Genomic DNA, 6,400 nt, shown 5'->3' on the forward strand with positions numbered 1-6,400 from the left:
AACGTGTCTTTTTTGGTCATTAAATATCAGTAGGTATGCCGCCCCCTCAGATGCCAAGTGCCGCCCCTATGAGTGCAAAATGCCGCCCCTAATTGTGATTGCCGACCCAGTGAAAATCCCTTAAAATACGCCCTGCCCGCTCCCAATATCCCGCTTGCTGTCCCTCCACCGGCACATTACACAATGACACGTGTATCTCACCTGCATTATATACTGTTTCGCTTGCAATGTGGTATGTGCCCTTTCCGATCAAAGCATGTGCCCTATGCCACCTTTGGGACGCAGTAAAAAATCCTTAAAATATGGCCTGCGTCAGCGCAAATATCTAACGATTTTTAAATGTTTGACTAAAACGTTTTGTAGCACGCGGTGGTATATGCTATTTGCGCGCAACATCTGCCGCAAACGCCGCACTTCTAAAATAAAGTCGCTAGAAACAGCGGAGATCCCAAAAAAGTAAACAAAAGTAAAAGTCTAATATCTTGAAAACCGGTGAATATTTTTCGGTGAAATTTGGTAGATATTCGTTTTCGCTCTTTCTGAACCGAGCGACATCACTTTCATGCCAATTCATAATTTTTTTTGAAGGTGGGAGGGTCCCTTTAACTGATAAAGCGCAAAATATTGACGAGGAATGTGAATCAAAGGCTTGTTTTTTTGTAATATACCTGAATAGATGCACCATAGAACTGCAAGGAAGTGCAATAACTCGTCACAGTGGCGGCGAAAGGTATTCTAGGATAGGGGTGCAAACGATATTGAAGCGCCCCTTCCCGCTGGGCGCCCCCCAAACGATGTGCTCGCCAGCCGCACGTAAGTATGTAGGTACTGGTCCTACGCACCGGACAGCTGCACGCGCAGACCCCACGGGCTCGCCAGCTGCTCACACTGGTCCCACGGACCGTCGGCTGCACGCGCACGCCGCCTCGGCTCGCCAGCCGCACGTAAGTACTGGTCCCACGGACCGCACAGCTGCACGCGCAGACCCCACGGGCTCGCCAGCTGCTCACTCCGGTCCCACGAACCGTCGGCTGCACGCGCACGCCACCTCGGCTCGCCAGCCGCACGTAAGTACTGGTCCCACGGACCGCACAGCTGCACGCGCAGACCCCACGGGCTCGCCAGCTGCTCACACCGGTCCCTCGGACCGTCGGCTGCACGCGCTCGCCGCACCGGCTCGCCAGCCGCACGTAAGTAGGTACTGGTCCTACGGACCGGACAGCTGCACGCGCAGACCCCACGGGCTCGCCAGCTGCTCACACCATTCCCACGGACCGCCAGCGACATGTACAGGCCCCCTGGGCCCACCAGCCGCATACACGCGGCACAAGGACCACTGCTGTCCCGGCACCGCACGTCTTCTTCGGACCGGCCAACCCACTTCATGGTCTAACGTCTCGCCGTCACATAAGAGTAGGAATGGAGCAGCTCAGTCCGGCCAGCCAACGCCCGGCCCTGCCACTGGAACGGAATAAATGCCGCCCCCTCATTGCCGGGCGCCCCAGGAGAATGAATGTTACACATCAACACCAATATGCCTCCCAGTGAAATGCATTATGAATGTCGCCTTTCGACGCCGGTAGGCGCCCCAGACACCAGTGGATTTACTGCCGCCTTAAAACACCGATAGGCACCTCAGTGAAGCGAATGCCGGCCTATACCACCGATAAGCGCCCCGGATGAATAAATACCACCCGTCAACGCCGATAGGCGCCTCAGTGAAATTAATGCCGCCCCAATCTCCGATAGGCTCCCCAGGTGATACATGTCGCCCATCAACACCAACGGGCGCCCCATTTAAATGAATACCGCCCTTCAACACTGGCAGACGCCCTAGTGGAATGAATGCCGCCCCACAATGCCGATGGCCGTCCCTGCACTGGAAAATCAGTTTCGCCCCTATACAGGCGCCCATAGGAGTTTGCAGAGTGCTATTCCTGGTCATAATCATCTCCCAAGTAAAAAAAAAAAAAAAAACGCAAAATACGCCCTAGCACTAGGGGTGTAACCGCCCATACGGACAGTGCAATTTTACAGGCCCCAATCTCGGACCTCCCTTAACATTCATATGTTGTAAACGGCAAACCACCCCCGATAAATGTTACACAAACTAATTTCCTCTCGCATATCGGCCATCAGGCGCCCCTTTTTGTCGCATGGAGCCTGCAACGCTATAAGCCCTCATATGTTCGTGTTGGCGTTCGGAGGCTATCGCCTTCAAAGACGTCTCCATAAATATTTCTTTTTCGTCCCACACACAGGCGCCCCTCTTTCGCATGCAGGCGCCCCTCTTCCGCATGGCGCGCTTCTCGAGTGGCTGCGCCGGTGCGCCCTCCTAGCCTTTATCGCCTGGCAAGATTATATTCGACAGGGTCGGCAGCATCTGCCTTTGTTTCAGATAAGGATGCCCTCCACTCTTCAGCATATCAAAAGATACTTTTCCCACGACATTGCCACCCTCTTCGTGTCACAAGTGGGGCGTTCCACGACAAATCGACAAATAAAAAATTAAATTTGCACCCTCATATTTTATTCTTCGTTGAAAACTGGTGTAAGGGGTTGTGATGGGCGGGGAAGCCAGCTGTGGCAAGGATTTTTTTCTTCGAACAACGGTTTTCGAGATATAGCCTCGGGCAATTCCTGGATTTCGCGCTGCAGCCCTATGTTTGGCGGCCTATAACTCAGAAACTATCGGCTTTTTATGATAAAAACTTTATATGGTTCAACTCACAATCAACCAACAAACATTTTGGCTATCTCGGATTTTCACTTTTTGAAAATTTTGATCACGTGACCTTTTGTCCTATTTTTCGAAGAGTGACCTTGATATTTTCCCCACTGAAAGTTGCAATTTTGTCTGATGACGATTAAAGCCTTATCGATTGTCATTCATATGCGATAATAAAAAAAGTGGTTATCGCCCTGCGTTGACCTCAGGTCAGGTCATTTTTATGACCTGTCCATTATTACGAGCGGGAGCGACAGCGAGATCTCGAGAATAAAGCAAGATAGCGACAAGCGGTAAACGGTAAAGGGTACACACGGATAAGGTCTATAATTTTTACTGAGGTCATTTTCAGGTCAGGTCAAAGATGACGTCACAGGAGCTAAAAGGAAGTCAAAATGCGGCACTATACATATATATGAAGTTTTTCTCATATAACTTTCAAGGTATCCCAGCTAGGAACAAACTAATAGCACCATCGTGATCCTCTCGTCGATCCGCATCGAAACATATGTATGTTGACTTCGAAAGGTCGAAAGGTCAAAAGTTGACCTTAGATCACGTCACCTAAGGTCAACTTTTGACCTTTCGACCTTTCGAGGTCAACAAACATATGTGTCGATGCGGATCGACGAGAGGATCACGATGGTGCTATTAGTTTGTTCCTAGCTGGGATACCTTGAAAGTTATTCGAGAAAAACTTCATATATATGTAACGTGCCGCTATTTTGACTTCCTTTTAGCTACTGTGACGTCATCTTTGACCTGACCTGAAAATGACCTCAGTAAAAATTATAGACCTTATCCGTGTGTACCCTTTACCGTTTACCGCTTGTCGCTATCTTGCTTTATTCTCGAGATCTCGCTGTCGCTCCCGCTCGTAATAATGGACAGGTCATAAAAATGACCTTACCTGAGGTCAACGCAGGGCGATAACCACTTTTTTTATTATCGCATATGAATGACAATTGATAAGGCTTTAATCGTCATCAGACAAAATTGCAACTTTCAGTGGGGAAAATATCAAGGTCACTCTTCGAGAAATAGGACAAAAGGTCACGTGATCAAAATTTTCAAAAATTGAAAATCCGAGATAGCCAAAATGTTTTTTGGTTGATTGTGAGTTGAACCATATAATTTTTTTATCGTAAAAAGCCAATAGTTTCTGAGTTATAGGCCGCCAAACATAGGGCTGCAGCGCGAACTGCAAGAATTGCCCGAGGCTATATCTCGGAAACCGTTGTTCGAAGAAAAAAATCCTTGCCACAGCTGGCTTCCCCGCCCATCACAATCCATTAGACCAATTCTAAGCAAAAAATAAAATATGAGGGTGCAGGGCACTTGTCGATTTGTCGTGGAACGCCCCAAGTGCCTTTATCAGTTGCGGTGTCGCACTGCTCAGCTTTATGGCTGCCGCACCTCTTAACTTCCTGCCTCCTCTACAGATTTTCGAGGCGCCCCTTTCCATAGCTTTAGGGTGCAGCTGCCCCCCTTGCCCCCCTGCTTCCGCCGCCACTGACTCGTCAACAATTACCTACTGACACTACTGTCCAAACCTGCTACCTATGAAAAAGGAAACGATCAAAATCATACGATAGGTATTGTATTTTTACGTCTTCTAAGCACAAAGGACAAATTAAATTGCATTTTCGACAAAAAAAAAACGATAAGCTGGGAAAACCTCGAAATATCCTGCTGCTCTAGGTACCTATTGATACTTCGTAGGATTTTTAGGCGGCGGTTAACAGGGGGGGGGGGGCCGGGGGGGGGGGGCACAGCGGGGCACCATGCCCCCTTTGATTTTGGTATTTTAACCCGGCAGGCGGTGGGCCTACCAGCCACCTTTCGCGCGGTGGGGGGGGGGGGCATTTCCCCCCCCTAGTATCTCCGAAACTACTGGACGAATCCGGAAAATTCAAACGGCGTTCGATAGCCCTGTCAAATTTGTCGAAGGAAACCAAATTTCATTGGCTTCGGGGTCACCGATGACGTCACAGGTCAGGTCAAAGATAAAATGTTTCACCGTTCACGGGGCTTCTAGGGAAAGTACTATAACACCGAGTAAAACGCATTTTGTCGAAAATCAGCGACAAGGCGTCAGTTTTCTAGTACATATGTTGGTATTAGAGGTCACTGGTCATACCAGGTCAGGTCACAGGTCAGGTCACCAAAGGTCACCAAGGGTCACCACATGAGCCCAACTTTACTAAGGTTGTGCGATGCATGTTTTATGGCCAGTTTTTTCATTTCCAACTCAATGGTATTGGTTATAAGACCATCAGGTACGGTTTAGGTCACTTTCTGGTGGAGGTCAGGTCAAGGTCAGATCAAAAAAGGTCAAATTTCAAAGTTGTTATTTTTGCATAAAATGGGTATCGATTCGATGCAGCTCGTCACGGGGAGTCTAATGGTGGTCTTTGTTTTGCGCTACGAGGTCTAGAATTGCTAAAATTTGAGTTTGAAAATTTGACGTCATCAATTTTGAACAGTTTTTTTCGCTATAACTTGGCCAAAAAGAGGTATTGATCTCAAATTTGGTATGTAGATAGAAGGCGGTAGGGACTATCACATATATTCCGGTTTTTTCGAAATTAAAAAAAATGGATTTTTCGGCTATTATTTTCAAAAAATCTATTTTTTGATTTTTGGGGGTCAAAATCCAAAAAATCCGAAAAACCGAAATAGCAGTTTTGTAGCCCTCTTGATTCCACACATTTTATGTCTGAATCATTTTTCTGTATCTCTAAAGCTGTTGGCCTGACAGCTCTTCCCGCGAAACCTTTTTTGGGTCGAAAATTGCAAAAATGACGTCACTCTGACGTCATTAGCGGCTAACCTATCATAGCCTTTGGAAAAAATTTTGATCACCACGTGCGCTAGCTACTCCCGGGAGGGTACTGAAAGTTTGGGGACGATCGGCGCAGCGGTTCTCGAGATATATCGAAAAAAAAAACTAAAGGGGGGGGGGAAATGTCCCCCCCCCCACCGCCTGGAAGGTTAACATTAGCCCTATGAGCGTTGCATGGAAAGAATGGGACCAAAAGTCGGCAATGCCCCCCCCCCCCCTCAATTGAAGGTGTTCCGCCGCTACTGCAAAAAGATAAGCTGGGAAAACCTCTAAATATCCTGCTACTCTAGGTATTGGTACTGTGTAGGATTTCAGCAAACAAACCAAAATTCAGCATATTTTCCAAAAATAAATTCCTCCGGTTCTAACACTTCACTATCCTGATCCCCATTCGGTCATTCCTTACCTTTCTAGCCAAAACAAAGATCAGTGTTGGAGATGTGTGATGGTTTCCGCACCTCAGGGTATCTCCCTCGGCTCAGACTGCTGCCACCGCCCACAGCGACTTCCCTCACTCTCACACCGAGTCGGTTCGTGTCCCACACCACTCTCGACTCTCCACACAGCTCGTACACCCGCTCTCGTCGGCTGTTCGAGCCGCACTCCCGACCGGTTCGGCCGGCGGCGGCGGCGACTATCTACCGGCGCTGCCGCGGCAGAGGCTGAGTGACGTCACCCGAGCTCACGGCGGAGCGGGGCGGCGGCCACTGGAGTCTGGATGGGATACTTTGAGGTTTGAATGGGATACTGTGGATGGGATACTGTGGATGGGATAAGCTGTGTGCGGGATACTTTGTAAGGGATACTGTGTAAGGGATGGTGAGGAC

The 6,400-nt window shown here is 48.6% G+C and overlaps 1 protein-coding gene across 1 annotated transcript in view; it reads right to left on the bottom strand.

Annotated features, from left to right (window-relative positions):
* The window catches only part of LOC122382794, a 72,934-nt gene extending 66,754 nt beyond the window's left edge, over positions 1-6,180 (bottom strand). The window contains exon 1 of the mRNA XM_043368594.1: positions 5,980-6,180. The gene's annotated coding sequence lies outside the window, so the exon portion shown is untranslated. The remainder of the gene's footprint in view (positions 1-5,979) is intronic.
* Between the last annotated feature and the right edge of the window lie 220 nt (positions 6,181-6,400).

Source organism: Amphibalanus amphitrite, unplaced genomic scaffold (genome assembly GCF_019059575.1).
Source record: "Amphibalanus amphitrite isolate SeventyFive unplaced genomic scaffold, NRLGWU_Aamphi_draft 000147F_arrow, whole genome shotgun sequence".
Taxonomy (NCBI): Eukaryota; Metazoa; Arthropoda; class Thecostraca; order Balanomorpha; family Balanidae; genus Amphibalanus; species Amphibalanus amphitrite.